General features: G+C 43.3%; 1 protein-coding gene across 5 annotated transcripts in view; it reads right to left on the reverse strand.

Moving 5' to 3' along the window:
- The window catches only part of CDC42SE2 (CDC42 small effector 2), a 100001-nt gene that overhangs the window by 66872 nt on the left and 15931 nt on the right, over nucleotides 1–17198 (reverse strand). Inside the window, exon 1 of one of the 5 annotated variants that reach the window (XM_079995897.1) lies at nucleotides 7432–7540. The exons of 3 other annotated variants lie outside the window; for them this stretch is intronic. The gene's annotated coding sequence lies outside the window, so the exon portion shown is untranslated. Of the gene's footprint in view, nucleotides 1–7427; nucleotides 7541–17198 lie in introns of those variants that run through there. One more of the 5 variants, XM_079995899.1, reaches the window with a different exon arrangement.

Here is a 17198-nt window from a genome sequence, read left to right on the forward strand (position 1 = left end):
CTGTGCTTCTACCATACATAAGTATTTAATATTTGGCTGTGTCAGTAACAAAAACAAACTTTGGTTGGAAGAAGAGTGACACAGAGATGTGCCTGAAGGACCAATGAATATTATTTAGCAGTACACCAAAACCAGAAAACCTCTGAGAAATTTCTGTTTCATTATGAGCACCATTTACGACACACCCAAGGGAATCAAGATACTATGACAAAGTTTTTCTACCTACTTGCAGGTAGAGTAGGAAGAAACCTAACGGTGAAGTTTGACATGCTTCCAATAATTATAAAAAGAATGTGCTACAATAACAGAATTACAGTTTAAAAATAAAATAAAAACCACCTTGTTATATATGCATAGGGTACTAAATGTAGGTAACTGTGCAGGCAATTTATTTTATCACTTTCTTTTGGCAAGAAAGGTAAAATATTGAACCCTATAAATAATGAATGAATGATTGATTAGTAGGTGCAACAGTCCTGCTAAAAACATGTGCAAAGATGGTTGTAAATAAACACCCCCGTGGATTGTGTTGCAGATGTTGCAAGTTATTAGCAATCTAATGGGCCTTAAAAAAAATCAATTAGCTGTCCAAACAACTACCATTAAACAGAGCTGAAATAAATGGACTTTCTACATTAACAAATCTAATTGCATTCACACCTCTGAAACTCCCTGAAAATTTAATTTGTTTTGCTTTAAACCTTACCCCTTAATAGTGTAAGTTAGTTTTCCTGGCCCCTTGGACAACTGTGTGTCCTTACACTGAACCAATTTACGTGAAAGTTAAGTCCCACTGTGTGTCAAACTATGTGGTTAAGTACAAAGCCTTAAAGATAAAGGTAAAGGGACCCCTGACCATTAGGTCCAGTCACGGACGACACTGGGGTTTCACGCTCATCTCGCTTTATTGGCTGAGGGAGCCGGCGTACAGCTTCCAGGTCATGTGGCCAGCATGACTAAGCCGCTTCTGGCAAACCAGAGCAGTGCACAGAAACGCCATTTACCTTCCCGCCAGAGTGGTACCTATTTATCTACTTGCACTTTGATATGCTTTCGAACTGCTAGGTGGGCAGGAGCAGGGACTGAGCAATGGGAGCTCATCCCATCGCGGGGATTCGAACCACCAACCTTCTGATCGGCAAGCCCTAGACTCTGTGGTTTAGACCACAGCACCACCCGCATTCAGCATTACAGCAGCGTATAGAAGTATGCAACTAAAACCCAATGGTCTTTGTAAACACTATTGTATTTGCATCTTGGACTTAGACACATGAACACAGATAATGAAAGACGCATTTACATGCAAATTTTATTTCAACCCTTAGGTGGAATTAGGGTCTACTTCACACATTCATTTTAGGAAATGTGCTCACATATTTCCTCTCATCATAGCTGTCAACTTTTCCCTTTTCTTGCGAGGAATCCTATTGGGAATAAGGGAATTTCCCTTAAAAAATGGGAAACGTTGACAGCTATGCCTCTCATATTGCCTAACAATGAGGGCTAGAGACTTTAAGAAAGGAAAAGATAAGAACGTCAGCAGGTGAATGGAGGCACATCTGGCTATTTGGGCTGTAGGGAAAATCTAACCAAAATCTATAGCCTTATATATGAAGTCATGTTTTGGGGGGTGGGGATTCTGGATTGAATGAAAATACAGTGGTACCTCGGGTTAAGTACTTAATTCATTCTGGAGGTCCGTACTTAACCTGAAACTGTTCTTAACCTGAAGCACCACTTTATCTAATGGGGCCTCCTGCTGCTGCCACGCCGCCAGAGCGTGATTTCTGTTCTCATCCTGAAGCAAAGTTCTTAACCTGAAGCACTATTTCTGGGTTAGCGGAGTCTGTAACCTGAAGCGTATGTAACCCGAGGTACCACTGTAGTACTCTTAGTGGTCTTAATTGAATTTAAAACATGGGCATAATTCCTCAGCCACCACCTCCTTGAAGTTCAAGCAAACTATACACATTCAATTTAATCTTAGTGTGCCACATTAAAAGCTAGGGGAAATAAATGCTCAAGCAGTATTCATAAAAGGAGACTCAAACATAATTGCCAATCACAGGTGCCTGTTGTTACAAAGAAGCTTACAAAAAGGGTTGCTGTCCCCGCCCCCAAGATGGTACTCAAAAATGACAGAAATGTAGCATATTGCAGGAATAAAGAAATATTCTAGATGGACGATCATGTTCTACGATACAATAAAAGCTCTAATCTAGAATAACCTAGACATTTTGTCCATTGCAAACATCTAACTCGTTTCAACATATAAGTATTTTTCCAATGGAACAATTCCCCTTTAAATTTTGATGAGAACAATGGCCTTCATCCTCATATTGACTAGTGAATTGTTTCTCCCATGCCAGAAAAGCAAGAAGCAGAAAATTAGTCTACTTCTAAATTAAAGGTAGACTGGATGCCATAAACACTACTAATTCCAGTAGGGGCAGCAGGAGAAATAATTACTGTCAAAAATAATTCACTCAATTAACTGAGGGTCATAAAGCACCGGACCTTTTGTCAAAGTTAGTTTGTATTATATATGAATATTAATAAGTCTGTTTCTATTGTGGAAACAAAAGATATTTGCATATCATAATTCCAATGTACTGCTCTTCAGAGGCTCATTACCAGAGAGGTACTTCAAATGCTGTTTAGAAATTCATGAAAGAACGCCATGAAACCAGATCAAATCTATTTGAGGTTAAATGCCCTGTCATGCTTTGCTGAGCACAGTACCATGATGAATTTGCTTCCCCATCTGTTCTTGCTATTTAGCCTAACCATTTGGAGGGTTAAAAGCAAACAGATAGATTTCTGATTGCCTGGTTTCATAATCAGGCTCTCTTGCACCTCCAAACACCCAGCACAGGCGGCTATGTCTAGTAAATGGAAATGATTCTTCTTCATTGCAGAGGCTACTCTGAAGAAGTGCTGCAGAAAAACAAGTTGGCAGAATGAATCAGCACTTGCAAGACCACAGCTGTAGAGTTACAAGAGGAGAGAGATGGTGGGAAGTGTGGTTGGAAACTTCAGCACAGGATTGAAGTCCCAATGGCTTTACCCAAATACAGGGCTGAGCTTGTGTCATGCTCAGTTGCAAGTTAAAGAGATGCAGAATGGTATACAGAAAGCACTACTTTGTTGACCAGGGATGCGGGTGGCGCTGTGGGTAAAAGCCTCAGCGCCTAGGGCTTGCCGATCAAAAGGTCGGGGGTTTGAATCCCCGCGGCGGGGTGCGCTCCCGCTGCTCGGTCCCAGCGCCTGCCAACCTAGCAGTTCGAAAAGCACCCCCGGGTGCAAGTAGATAAATAGGGACCACTTACTGGTGGGAAGGTAAACCGTGTTTCCGTGTGCTGCGCTGGCTCGCCAGATGCAGCTTTGTCACGCTGGCCACGTGACCCGGAAGTGTCTCCGGACAGCGCTGGCCCCCGGCCTCTTGAGTGAGATGGGCGCACAACCCCAGAGTCTGTCAAGACTGGCCCGTACGGGCAGGGGTACCTTTACCTTTACCTTTTTACTTTGTTGACCAGGCAAGATTAGGAGGGCATTCCTGTTCATACCAGGTCTGCCAAACATAAAGTAAAAGGTAAAGGTAAAGGATCCCTGGACGGTTAAGTCCAGTCAAAGGCGACTCTGGGGTTGCAGCACTCATCTCGCTTTCAGGCCAAGGGAGCCAGCATTTGTCCACAGACAGTTTTCCAGGTCATGTGACCAGCATGACTAAACCGCTACTGGCGCACGGAGAACCTCGACGAGTGCCAGAGCCCACGGAAACACCATTAACCTTCCCACTGCAGTGGTATCTATTTATCTACTTGCACTAGCGTGCTTTTGAAGTGCCAGGTTGGCAGGAGCTGGGACAGAGCAACATGAGCTCACCCCGTTGCAGGGATTTGAACCACTGACCTTCTGATCAGCAAGTCCAAGAGGCTCAGTGCTTTAGACCACAGCAACACCCATGTCCCAAATAAACAAGCACACAATCACTGATAAGTCCACCTGCCATTGTGAGGCTCAAAGCAATGAAGATGATGCCTCCTCAGCTGTTGCCATTGGCTGTGGGTTTATTATGATGTTACAAAAGCACTTGGCAACTGAATGGACATAAAGGCAGGCCAAGGGGAAAGCCCTTTTCTATTTCCAGTGGGACACACCTGGCAAGGGAAGTAACATTCAACACTGCCCAGGTTTCTTCCACTTGCAGGAGGCAAAGTGGTGAATGGAAGGAGGCAATCCTCTGGCAGTGGGATGCTAGGGAGCGATAAGGGAGCCCAAGAGGCTCGGTGGTTTAGATCACAGTGCCACCCGTGCCAAACATAAGGTGCTATTCTTTCACATCTCTATTCTGACCTGTCCCTAAGAGGGCACCAAATCCTGAGCATGATCAGAGCCAAGAAATTCACTAGGTTAAGTTTCAGTCTCAAACCATATGGCTCCCAGTTCACACTCATTAACTATATGTATTTCAAAATTTTTCAAATACTTCAAAAGGGTACTAGAAGCAAGGATATTGGAAGCCTATACTCCTATATCCACAGAGAATAGGACAAAATCAACAAACATCAGGGCTAGGTTTGAAAAAAACAATGTTCTGAGGAACTACCAAAAGAAAATAAAAGACTGATTATGTATCAACGACGGCAGCAAGAATGCTTCTAGCCCAAAGATGGAAGGAAGGAGAACTGCGGACCAGAGAGGAATGGCAGACCAAGCTGATGGAATATGGTGAGGCAGATGGGAAAGATCAGAAACCAGGAAGATCAAGTATTCCTAAAAGATTGGAATACAGTGGTACCTTGGGTTAAGTACTTAATTCATTCCGGAGGTCTGTTCTTAACCTGAAACTGTTCTTAACCTGAAGCACCACTTTAGCTAATTCGGCCTCCCGCTGCCGCTGCGCCACCGGAGCACGATTTCTGTTCTTATCCTGAAGCAAAGTTCTTAACCTGAAGCACTATTTCTGGGTTAGCGGAGTCTGTAACCTGAAGCATATGTAACCCGAGGTACCACTGTAACTTTTTAACATACTGTACTTAAAAGGCCACCGTAGACAGTTAAAATCATTGGCAGGGAGACAATGACACTTGTAATGTGAAATGAATTTTGGTTACTATGATTATGTAACAGATGGATAACGGTAAAAGATGCAGAAAAAAAGAAAAAGATAAAATCTTTGTAAATGGAACCCATGGAGGGAGGGGAGGAGGTCTGTAGATTCGAAAGAACCTTTTTATTTTTTTATGTTTTGGAATGGTTACAGTTATTGTGTAAAAATTTATGTAAAACCAATAAAAAATTATAAAAAGAAAGAAAAAACATAATGTTCAAGTGATGATAGCTATCAATTGTACTGAGAAAATGTGAGCAAATCTTATGTTTTTTAGACATGAAGTCACCAGCTCAGATGACATATACATAGATTGCTTTTTATAGAGAGCTTTTTCTGGTGGGCAAAATACTAAAAGTGAAAACTAAAATCCTAATTTTCACATTACGATGCTCTCTGTTTCTGCCACAGAAGTTTTCATGGCTGAACTGGCATTTGCTGAGAGTGCCTTTAGGTACAGAACGTATCATCTTCCATGCAGAGAGTTGGGCTAAAATGCACGCTGGCTAGATCCTTTCCAACACTAATGCATGTTTGTCTCAGCACTAAATTGTCTCAGCACTAAATTGATTTATGGAGATTTTCCATCAAGGTCTTTATTGGCAGGGACAGCAGAAAGAAAAAGAGGGAGGGGCATGCAAATGAGATGCTGTAAATAAAAATGAAGGCTGAATTCTGGTAGCTCACAACTACATTCACTGCAAAACAAGTACAGTATTTTTTATATATTTTAAACCATGCTGTGTTGTACACTCAGTTAAATTATGGACTGTCAGTATGGCTTTATTTTACCTTTCTATATCAGCAGGATGGGGGTCAGCAAGAACATGCAGTATCAAAACAAGAATTAGATATGAGTTAAGAGTTTAAACATAATTCTTGCAAATTGTCAACGTCAGCAAACACCTCCAAGGCTACCTGCCTCTCTTAATTTGTGAACCCCTCAGTCGCTAGGCGTGCCTTTTACCATTTTCGGTTGGTAAGACTATGGGCCATTCCTGCATCGGGTAGTTTTAACAGCTGGAATTGTGCATGCATTGCTAGCCTCACATTTGGATCACTGTGATGTAAACTGAATCCGAGCCAGCTGTATAGCATAGTAGTACTGGTAAACCCCTGAAGGGGTAAGGTCTCTGGCGAAAAGCAAATCCGGAAAGAGAAATTGCATGCATACAAACCTTCTGAATCTGAAATGGAAGGCAGAATTTGCACCAGTTACACGGAAAAGACAACCGTGCATATGTGTAACATGCACAATCATTTGAATTTTTTAAAAAATAAAATAAAATAGCAGTGCATTACTGAGCTTGATGGCAAATAAAGGTTGTCCAGAGTCTCCAAGGCTACAGCTGGCGCAGGAGAAAATGTGCTCATTTCAGAAACATTGCCTTTTAGGATGACATCTGTAGCATGCAGAAATAAGGAGACGTAATGTATTCATAGCTGCTTTGACTCTTTGTGAGCACATACAAGGGGGAAATCAAAACAGACTACACAGATGCATATGAACATCTAGTTTTCATCCCTAATTAGAATCACTTTACAGTTGTTCAAAGAGAGCAGTTACTCAACGGGCCTAAGAAAATCAGCACACACACACACACAATTATTAAGCAGCATATTGTTAAAAACATAGTCTTTGGTTATTTGGTTCTTGCAGTTGTCTGGCCATTACACCCAGAAATATTCAAAAGAAGGAAAGACCCCTATGCCAAGCAGTTTAGTCTGAAAGTGTTTGAAACACAGATCCTTGGCCAGTTCTGATACAACATGCATGAAACACAATGGCTTGGTTTTGTGGCTTCCTGGAATCACACAAACAATAGAAACTATGGCTTAAGGGGGTCACATGTACATGTGTGTTGCTGGAGAGGTGCACTTTGATCCACCCCAGTCCTTTTTGTTTCTACCCTGAGCTAAGCAAAGGTTTGGCTAAACTGGGACTCATGGTGAAGAACAGACCTTGCCTACAGCTAATAATAATAATAATAATAACAACAACAACAACAACAACAACAACAACAACAACTACAACAGGGCTCAGGGCGGCTAACACCCGATATAAAAACAAATTGATTGAAATACAACTTAAAAACAAGATTAAAATACAACATTAAAACATTAAAATACAGCCTCATTTCAATGGAAACTCAAATCAAAAGCTTTTTGGGGGGATGAAAACGTCAAGTCTTCACCAAGGCTAACTTTCCAGACTGGTCCTACATGGGACAGGAAAAAGCCAGGGAAGTCCCCAAAGAGGAGTTCCATCACAGGAGGAGAAAGGTAAAAAGAAGAGGGGGAGGGAATCTCTTACTCACAGGTTGAAGATATTCTAGGATGTGTCCAGCATCAGAGTAACCAGGCCACAGAATCTTGCATAAACCTATTGTGGAGCACCCCCTTTATGTCAGTTCTATTCATGAAAACTGTTTGTAGAACACACACACACATGCACACGGAGAACACTTTGTTATTGCTAACGGTTTAGTGCAATATGAGCAATTTCTGAGCAGAGGTGGTTATCATCTGTCAGTGGTTAACGGATTGGCACCTTGAGTACCTTCTTATGCAAATCATGGACAATGTTTGATTAGTTGTTCACCCTGCATGTTAGTGATTTCACATTGCTTGTGACAAATGGCAATTTTATAGCCATTTTGACTTTAATCATGACCTTGTTTTACTATTGCATAACCCACTTTGGGATGCTCTGGTGAAGAATATTACCTAACAAATAAAGTCAAAGCTACTGAATACACAACAATATCCGCAAATGACACCTGTCACTTATTTGTGTGGGTGGGTGTGTAATTTGAAGGAGAAAAAAACCCTCCTGCAAATGGAAATTAAAAACAATAACCAAAATAAGCAGCACAGACTGTTCTTTCCCATTGCCAGGTCTGCATGAGCCCATGTAAACGTAAAGGTAAAGGGACCACTGACCATTAGGTCAAGTCGCGAACAACTCTGGGGTTGCAGAGCTCATCTCGCTTTACTGGCCGAGGGAGCGTGTACAGCTTCTGGGTCATGTAGCCAGAATGACTAAACCGCTTCTGGAGAACCAGAGCAGCGCAAGGAAATGCCGTTTACCTTCCTGCCAGAGCAGTATCTATTTATCTACTTGCACTTTGACGTGCTTTCGAACTGCTAGGTTGGCAGGAGCTGGGACCGAGCAACGGGAGCTCACCCCATCACAGGGATTCGAACCGCCGACCTTGTGAATGGCAAGCCCTAGGCTCTGTGGTTTAACCCACAGCGTCACCAGCGTCCCTATGAGCCCATGTGGAAGGCCTTCTATTCCATCCCATTTGGGGAAGAGATTCCTGCTTGTTGCAGATGCAGCACAGCACTTAGCAACATAAAACATAAAGGGTCTTCCGGCAAGCCTGAGGCTGGATGGTAGCAAACATCCCTCCATTGCAGCAGGAAGAAGCCATTTGGCAGCACCCTTGGAGTGCATATTTGAGACCACTCAAAGTGGATTATGTTAATCAGATGCCTACTTTCCTGACAGCCCTGTTTCAGTTTCATTCCAACCATTCCATTCCAGGAAGCTTTGGTACTCACAGTAGTGAAAATACCAGTATCTGCACCTTTACTAGTGCGCACAGAGACCCTGATTCCACTCACATCTTGCATGATAAGTCACAGGAATAGATACCTTTCTGCCTCTCATCCCCTGGCTGCAGTTCTCAGTCTACTCCTTTGTCACTCTAACCACCCTGAAAGGGATTAAGATAAAGTGGCTAAGCTTTTCTCAGTCTAGATTAATTTAACTACCTTCTTTTAATCCAATCACAGTTCTTTAGAGGAGTGGTAAAGGGATGGGTTTTCACATTGTCTATTATTGATAAAAGTGACTCTCCATGGGAGAATATAAGTAGGAGACCTAGGAATTGTTATACTAAAGAAGAATGGCAATTTCTACTGATGGAATATGTGCAGCTTGCAGACTTAACACATAGAATAAGAAAACAAAAAGAACATAGGTTTAAAGATTGGAAAATGCTTATTGAAAATATTGGGGGGGGGATTGTGTACACTCGGAAATGTTGGCAGCATTAAGATAAATTCAACAGTGTAAATAAGTTTTGATTGATATAGTAATGGAATACTGAATGGTTTAGTTTATGTAAAATATGCAGGGATTTATGTTATACAAAATGAACCATGGAAAGAGAAGAAAGGAAGTCACTGATATTTTAAGGTTGTGTAAATTAATATTCTACAAGGTAAAACAGAAAAACGTAATGAAAATGATACCAAAAACAGGAAGGAATTGTTGTCATAAAGTTGCCATCTTCACTGAAACAGCATTACTTGGAAGTAAAGTTCCTCTATGTGACTTTACAGCAAGTCCAAGTACTTATATCTGACATATCAGCACAATATACTCAAGTCAGCTATCCAGCTCAGTCCTGGAGCCAGCATGACATAGTGGATTGTGAATGGTCTTAAGAGACCTAGGGGAAACCCCGCTTGGCTATGAAACTCTGTGGGTAACTTTCAATCTAATTTGCCGCACAGGAATGTGAGGATTAAAGCTGGGGAGGGGGAGAGGGGGAGCCTTGAACTGCTGGCAGCTTTCTTCTGAGCACAAACAGTGGTTTCAGGAAATGGGAATACTGATCAGGACCACAGTGTAGGAGGGGAGGAGTTCAGGATGCCTCCTCCACCAATCATAGCACTCCCAATCACATGAATATATAGGAAAGTGGCCTACTCTTGCCTAAGTCATAGAATTGTAGAGTTGGAAGGGACCCTGAGGGTCATCTAGTCCAACCATAGTCATACCATTGGTCCATCTGGGACATGGGAGGTGGGTGGCACTGTGGTCTACACCACTGAGCCTCTTGGGCTTGCCAATGAGAAGGTCAGCAGTTCAAATCCCCGTGACGGGGTGAGCTCCCGTTGCTCTCTCCCACCTCCTGCCAACCTAGCACACCAGTGCAAGTAGATAAATAGATACCGCTGCGGCGGGAAGGTAAACGGCATTTCCGTGCGCTCTGATTTCCATCACGGTGTTCTGTTGCGCCAGAAGCGGTTTAGTCATGCTGGCCACATGACCTGGAAACCTGTCTGCGGACAAACGCCAGCTCCCTCGGCCTGAAAGCAAGATGAGCACTGCAACCCCAGTCGCCTTTGGCTGGACTTTACCACCCAGGGGTCCATTACCTTTACCATCTAGCTCATGGGTAGGCAAACTAAGGCCCGGGGGCCAGATCCAGCCCAAGTGCCTTCTAAATCCCTCACGCGGATGGTCCGGGAATCAGCATGCTTTCACATGAGTAGAATGTGTGCTTTTATTTAAAATGCATCTCTGGGTTATTTGTGGGGCATAGGAATTTGTTCTTTTGGTTTTTCCCAAAATATAGTCCGTCCCCGCCCAGGTCTGAGGGACAGTGGACTGGCCCCCTGCTGAAAAAGTTTGCTGACCCCTGATCTAGCTCATTATTGTTTACACGGACAGGCATCAGCTCTCCAGGGTTGCAGGCAGGAATCTTTTACCAGACCTACTTGAAGATGCTAGAGATTGAACCAGGCATTTTTATTTTTGCATACAAAACATATGCTCTACCACCGAGCGACTCCAGGAGTCCTCTGTGATGCTTTTCAAACACACACGTGCAAATGCACAACACATTAAAAATGGCATGTAGCTTGAGCTTTGTTCTTTCTGCAGTTAAACAACCTGCTTAATCCTGTGGTTACTCTTGAACCTCCAGCTCTTGTGCCCTTGCCACAAAAGGACTCTTTGGATAATGATCCTTCCTTATCTTCCTAACTGCAGTACTTCCTTGTTCCTTCAAAAGTGAAAGCAATTTAAGCTTCCAGAAGCAACATAGTTCCTAAGCTCAGTGGAGTTGTATCTGTATCGGCAATGACAACTGTTTACAACATTTCACTCAAGTCACCCCTAAGCCCCACCCCAAAAAATGTTGGTGTCTATAATGGAGGATAAACACTAAGATCCAGATTATAAACACGTAAAATAAACACTACTTTATAAATATGCAATAAATGCACCATTTAATATGCCAGCAAGGGTGTTATGCTCCAGAGGTGGTACAAACTATGTGGGAAGTCACAGATTCCCTTAGGGTTGCAACAATTTGCCAGTTTGTGGTATGCTGCAGCAGCAGAAAGTGATTTAGAGAACTGGAAATAGGAACTTTGCACTGACACACTGTAATCTCTGCAAAACTACCCATATGAACAGCTCTGTCAGTGATTTCAGTATTTAAGTTCAGGAAACACAGTTTGCTACTTGAAGAGAACATCCTAAAAGACAAGCTGACAAGATCTAAGCAGGCTTCCCTTTTTACCTAAATCATTTGTATCAAAGTAGTGTTCCTGTTGTGACCTACCTTGGATTAGGCCAGGCTTCCTCAAACTTGGTCCTCCAGATGTTTTTGGCCTACAACTCCCATGATCCCTAGCGAGCAGGACCAGTGGTCAGGGATGATGAGAACTGTAGTCTCAAAACATCTGGAGGGCCGAGTTTGAGGAAGCCTGGATTAGACTGTGACCAAGTGGGTCTTGACCCACCGCTCAACAACCAACGCTATAGTATGTACAGAATCAGAAGATACCTTCCCTGTCATCTTACACATCTCGTGCATCTGATGAGACTGAAAAGAAGCAGGTTGTGACTTACGAAATATTTTGCCAAAATAATCTAGATAGCAGAGAGTTTGGGTTTGGGTGTATGTACCTTGGGAGTTGGGGATGCAGGTGGTGTTGTGGGTTAAACCACAGAGCCTAGGACTTGTTGATCAGAAGGATGGTGGTTCGAATCCCTGCGACAGGATGAGCTCCCGTTACTGCCAACCTAGCAGTTCGAAAGCACGTCAAAGTGCAAGTAGATAAATAGGTACCACTCCGGCGGGAAGGTAAACAGCATTTCTGTGCACTGCTCTGGTTTCGTCAGAAGTGGCATAGTCATGCTGGCCACATGACCCGGAAGCTGTACGCCGGCTCCCTCGGCTAATAAAGCGAGATGAGCACCGCAACCCCAGAGTCAGCCACGACTGGACCTAATGGTCAGGGGTCCCTTTACCTTTACCATGGGAGTTCAGTCAAGCTCACTGCATAAAACAGCCATTTAGCAGAGTTGTCTTTACTAGGCAGACACTAATAAACACCATTATGCATACACACACTATTTACAGATGCTACAAGCAGTCTTCTCTCTCTGAGCCCAGAGAGGGTTCCTTGTTTCAAAGTCCTTGCTGCCAAGTCCTAAATTCAGCTGCTTTCAAAGTCCTGCAACTCTTCAGTCTTGTCCAGAATCCCAATTCTTCCTCTTCCTTTTTCTGTTCCCCACAGTCTCACAGAGTCTCCCAATGTCCTACCACAATAAATGCTGTAGCCTGAGCGCCTTATCTACCTAGCCTCATGCGCCAAGTCTGCCCAGCAATACCGATAAGGCAGTTACAAGATGTCTGCAGCTGCCTTGTGGGGAATGAGTCGTCTCTGCTGACTCATGGAGAATTAACCAATTTATCACTTTCCTTCAACAGGCTTAATTTACGGCCTGGTGATTTTGATAGGAGCTAAGCGCAACTAACTTAGCCAGGACCCAACCCAGCACCACTGAACATAGAGTGGATCCTTCTTCCTTATCCAGTACTGGCCCAACTGTGGATGGAACCTAGTTGATTTAAAACAGCAACTTTTAGGACATGAGTGAAGGAGCGCACAGTCAGAGAGGTCCACCTACAGGTCCTGTTTAATGTCACAAAGGATGCTGAATCAGAAATGCTGCATTGTGGGTAAGTGAGCATGATGAGAGATTTTCATCTCAGCATCCCCTACAACACTAAAAGAAATCCTGAGTGACCCTCTTGGTTTATGCAGTGCAGCAACTCACAGCTCGTAGATACTCTCGGCCTGATCCTGTCCACAAGCAGCAATTCATAAAAGACAGTTTAATCAAGGCTTGTGGGGAAAGCTTTAGTGTTAGGTGCTGCCATATCCTATCATTCATGAGTAGGAGCACTTCTCCGAAAAACTGAGCACTTCTTCTCAAAACAAGGCTCTCTGCTCAATTCCTATCACAGATTCTGTACATGTTCAAACAGGAGTAGCGTAGTTGGGGCAAGCATTCCCCACATATTTGGGGCAAGTGAGAGCCTTAGCAGAGTGTCCTATTATTCAAAGCTGACACCACAAAAGCTTTGAAATTTTACATGTCCTTTAAAAGGTCTTGGCAAACATTTCAACTGCTAGCAAAGCAGTCTCATACCTCAACAAGTCGACTGCAGAGTGTTTAATGGATCAGGACCTTACAAAGGTTCCCACTGTCACCACCTTTCTAGGGACAACAACCTGATTGCATGAGATAAGCCCACTCATAGCTGTTTCCTACCAAATTTATTCTCCAGGAAGAAATAACAGCTATATTAGCTCAGCTAGAGCTTAGATAAATGGGCTGTATCTTTTAACAAAGGGGTCTGTTTGTTAAAGGAGATGAACTGTATGCAAGGACAAATGGGTGTTTTCATCCAAGTATGTGTGATTCAGGAAGTTTTTCAAACAGTGGTATGAGTAATTCTGAAAATGTCAGAATTAAAGACAAACTTGGATGGATACTAACAATGGTAGAATAAGGCTTGTGGTTCTGCAAAAATGAAGCTTTCTTTCAGACACAGAAGCAAGTCTTCTCCGATGATGTATGGTAATTCTTCAATTATAAATGATTGTATTATCATTTAATGTTTCATAATAGTTGTTTCAGGTGGCGCTGTGGGTTAAAGCCTCAGCGCCTAGGGCTTGCCGATCGAAAGGTCGCGGTTCGAATCCCTGCGGCGGGGTGCGCTCCCGCTGCTCGGTCCCAGCGCCTGCCAACCTAGCAGTTCGAAAGCACCTCCGGGTGCAAGTAGATAAATAGGGACCACTTACCAGCGGGAAGGTAAACGGCGTTTCCGTGTGCGGCTCTGGCTCTGGCTCTGACTCTGGCCAGAGCAGCGATGTCACGCTGGCCACGTGACCCGGAAGTGTCTCCGGACAGCGCTGGCCCCTGGCCTCTTAAGTGAGATGGGCGCACAACCCCAGAGTCTGTCAAGACTGGCCCGTACGGGCAGGGGTACCTTTACCTTTACCTTTAATAGTTGTTTCAATTGTTCTTTACCAATAATTTGATTGTTTTGCTCTTTTGGTGAACTGCTTTGGTGCTTTATTACAGTCAAATGGTGTGTAAATGTTGTGAAGGGAAGGGAGGTGTTTTTTTGTTTTGTTTCAGAAGATGGCAGTTAATTAACAAGAGAGATAACTGATCCTTGGTAAATCCACCACTCTCATTTACAGCCATTGAACACAAAGTATGCATTTGTTTTTATCATTCACACTATGTCAAGATTCTGTTATCTCACACATACTCTAACAACCCCCAAAATATTCCTAGGGAGGACTCCCTCATACCTTGCAATACCTAGGACTCCCCCCCCCCCATTAACTTCCGATTTCTCTGCCTTAAAACATTTTTTCTCTAATTAAACTAAACACTTACCTAACCTACATTTGCTGTAATCCATGAACTCTGCTTCATCTGTAACGAGCGATTTAGCTCATCTCTTTTATTAACACTCCAGTTAACCGGTTTCTGACTGAAGGTATACAGTTTTTTAATAGCAATTCTCAGGCAATCTCTGCACTTCAGCCGACTTTTATTTCGCTTTTTGAGGTGTTTAAACTGCATTTATACTTTATCATGTACTCCTTCCAAGAACTCCACATTGATAAAGGCATCCTATGATTGGTTAGACCGAATGAGTCATTCTCTTCATATTTTCCTCTCCTTGAAACGAACGAACGAACGAACGAAAGAGCTGCAATTCTTTGCAGATTCACCTACTCACAATAAAGCAGGAGTATTAGACATAGTGGGACACAGGTGGCTTAGGGCTTGCCGATCAGAAGGTTGGCGGTTTGAATCCCCACAACAGGGTGAGCTCCCGTTGCTCGGTCCCAGCTCCTGCCAACCTAGCAGTTCAAAAGCACCTCAAAGAGCAAGTAGATAAATAAGTACTGCTCCGGCGGGAAGGTAAATGGCGTTTCTGTGCGCTGCTCTGGTTCACCAGAAGCAGCTTAGTCATGCTTCCCTCGGCCGGCTCCCTCGGACAATAAAGTGAGATGAGCGCTGCAACCCAGAGACGGTCACGACTGGACCTAATGGTTGGGGGTCCCTTTACCTTTTTTATTAGGCATAGTACCCTCCAGTCACTGTTGGACTATAACTCTCATCATCTTTGGCCATTGGCCACGCTAGCTGAGGCTGATGGGAGCTGTAAGCTAAATCACCTGGAGGGCTTAAGGTGGCTAAACAGAACATGTTTTGCAAACAGAACTGTTCAACAGCAATGACACATACTTCCAAGCAGCATAATATGCATTTTCCAAACCACTACATAGCTATTACTAAGACAACTCTTCCTTCAACACTGGTAAAAATGTAAAGGTAAAAGACCCCTGGACAGTTAAGTCCAGTCAAAGGTGACTATGGGGTTGCAACGCTCCTCTCGTTTTCAGGCTGAGGGAGCCGGCATTTGTCCACAGACAGCTTTCCGGGTTATGTGGCCAGCATGACTGAACCACTTCTGGCACAATGGGACACCGTGACAGAAACCAGAGCACATGGAAACACTGTTTACCTTCCCACTACAGTGGTATCTATTTATCTACTTGCACTGGCGTGCTTTCGAACTGCTAGGTTGGCAGGAGCTGGGACAGAGCAACGGGAGCTCACTCTGTCGCGCGGATTCAAACCGCCAACCTTTTGATCGGCAAGCCCAAGAGGCTCAGTGGTTTAGACCACAGCGCCACCACAACCAAGAGATGTCAACAATTTCAGCACAGCCCACACAAGCAGTAGCTATCTCCACAGCTGGCTCCCCCAATTCACCCTGTGGATTGCCTCAGAAACAATGTTTCCCAAACTTGGGTCTCCAGTTGTTTTTGGACTACGACTCCCATCATTCCTAGCTAGCAAGACCAGTGGCTAGGACTGATGGGAATTGTAGTCCAAAAGCAACTGGAGACCCAAGTTTGGGAAGCACTGCCTCATAGGGAAAGATGCTTGTTTTTCTCGAAGACACTTTCCAATCTCAAAGAGAAGCCTCAATAAAACTTACATTGCTTGCCACACACGAGTACTGGCTAGGCATATCTAATCTGTCACATTGTTCAATTTTTATTTTTATTTTTGGAGTAGGGGAAATAGATGAGAGGTCAATTGAGGTGAGCGTACGCGAGGCCTGTGGCACCTAAAGACAAACACAGTAACGTCCCCCAAGGAGTCCTCATAATGCAGAACTGTGCTTGTGGGTACAAAAATTCACAAAGCTGACCTTTGCTTTCCAAAGTCAGTGTAAGCATAATTTGCAAGTGATGAATTGCAGGTTTTAAACTAAACTTTGCCAGAACCTCTACTATGAGAAGTGCTATTAAACTTGAGTGTCCCACATGGACTCGGGCTCAGAAGTGCTTTGACAAGAAGTGCCAAATTAAATAAAAAACCTAACAGCACATTATCTAAATGAAAGTGACTTCCACAAATTCCACAGGCTGAGATAACTATTCTGACTAGCTCTGAGCGTTATGAAAACAGGCAGGAGTGAGAATTATAGAAGTCCCTTAAAAGTTATGCCTCTCCCCATGGCATGAATGAAACTCAGTTAATTCACACTGCAACTAAAAGAGTACAACCAATATCTTCCAGGTGCTATGTTTAAGTTTCACACATACACACAAAATTTAGATACATCCGGTATCAGATACATTGCTGAGGTAAATATGAAGTACGAACACTTTTCTTATCAATGATTTTCAATCACAAAATTAAGTGCCTTATTGTATGAAATGAGATTTTTAAAACACACCCACAAACCTTGTCCATATCTGAGACACTGAAGAGCTATGCTATCCAAACGCAATTTATAACACTTTGTATTTATTATTGTAATTGGCTTGCAATTTAGCCCTCTACCTAGGTAATCAGACAGTTGTAAACACAGCTGCATTTTGCATGCATAGATAACTTCGTGACTGTCACTGTAGGTCTCACTTCTTCTCCCTAGAAGCTGGT

Source organism: Podarcis cretensis (genome assembly GCF_951804945.1).
Source record: "Podarcis cretensis genome assembly, chromosome: 11".
Taxonomy (NCBI): domain Eukaryota; kingdom Metazoa; phylum Chordata; class Lepidosauria; order Squamata; family Lacertidae; genus Podarcis; species Podarcis cretensis.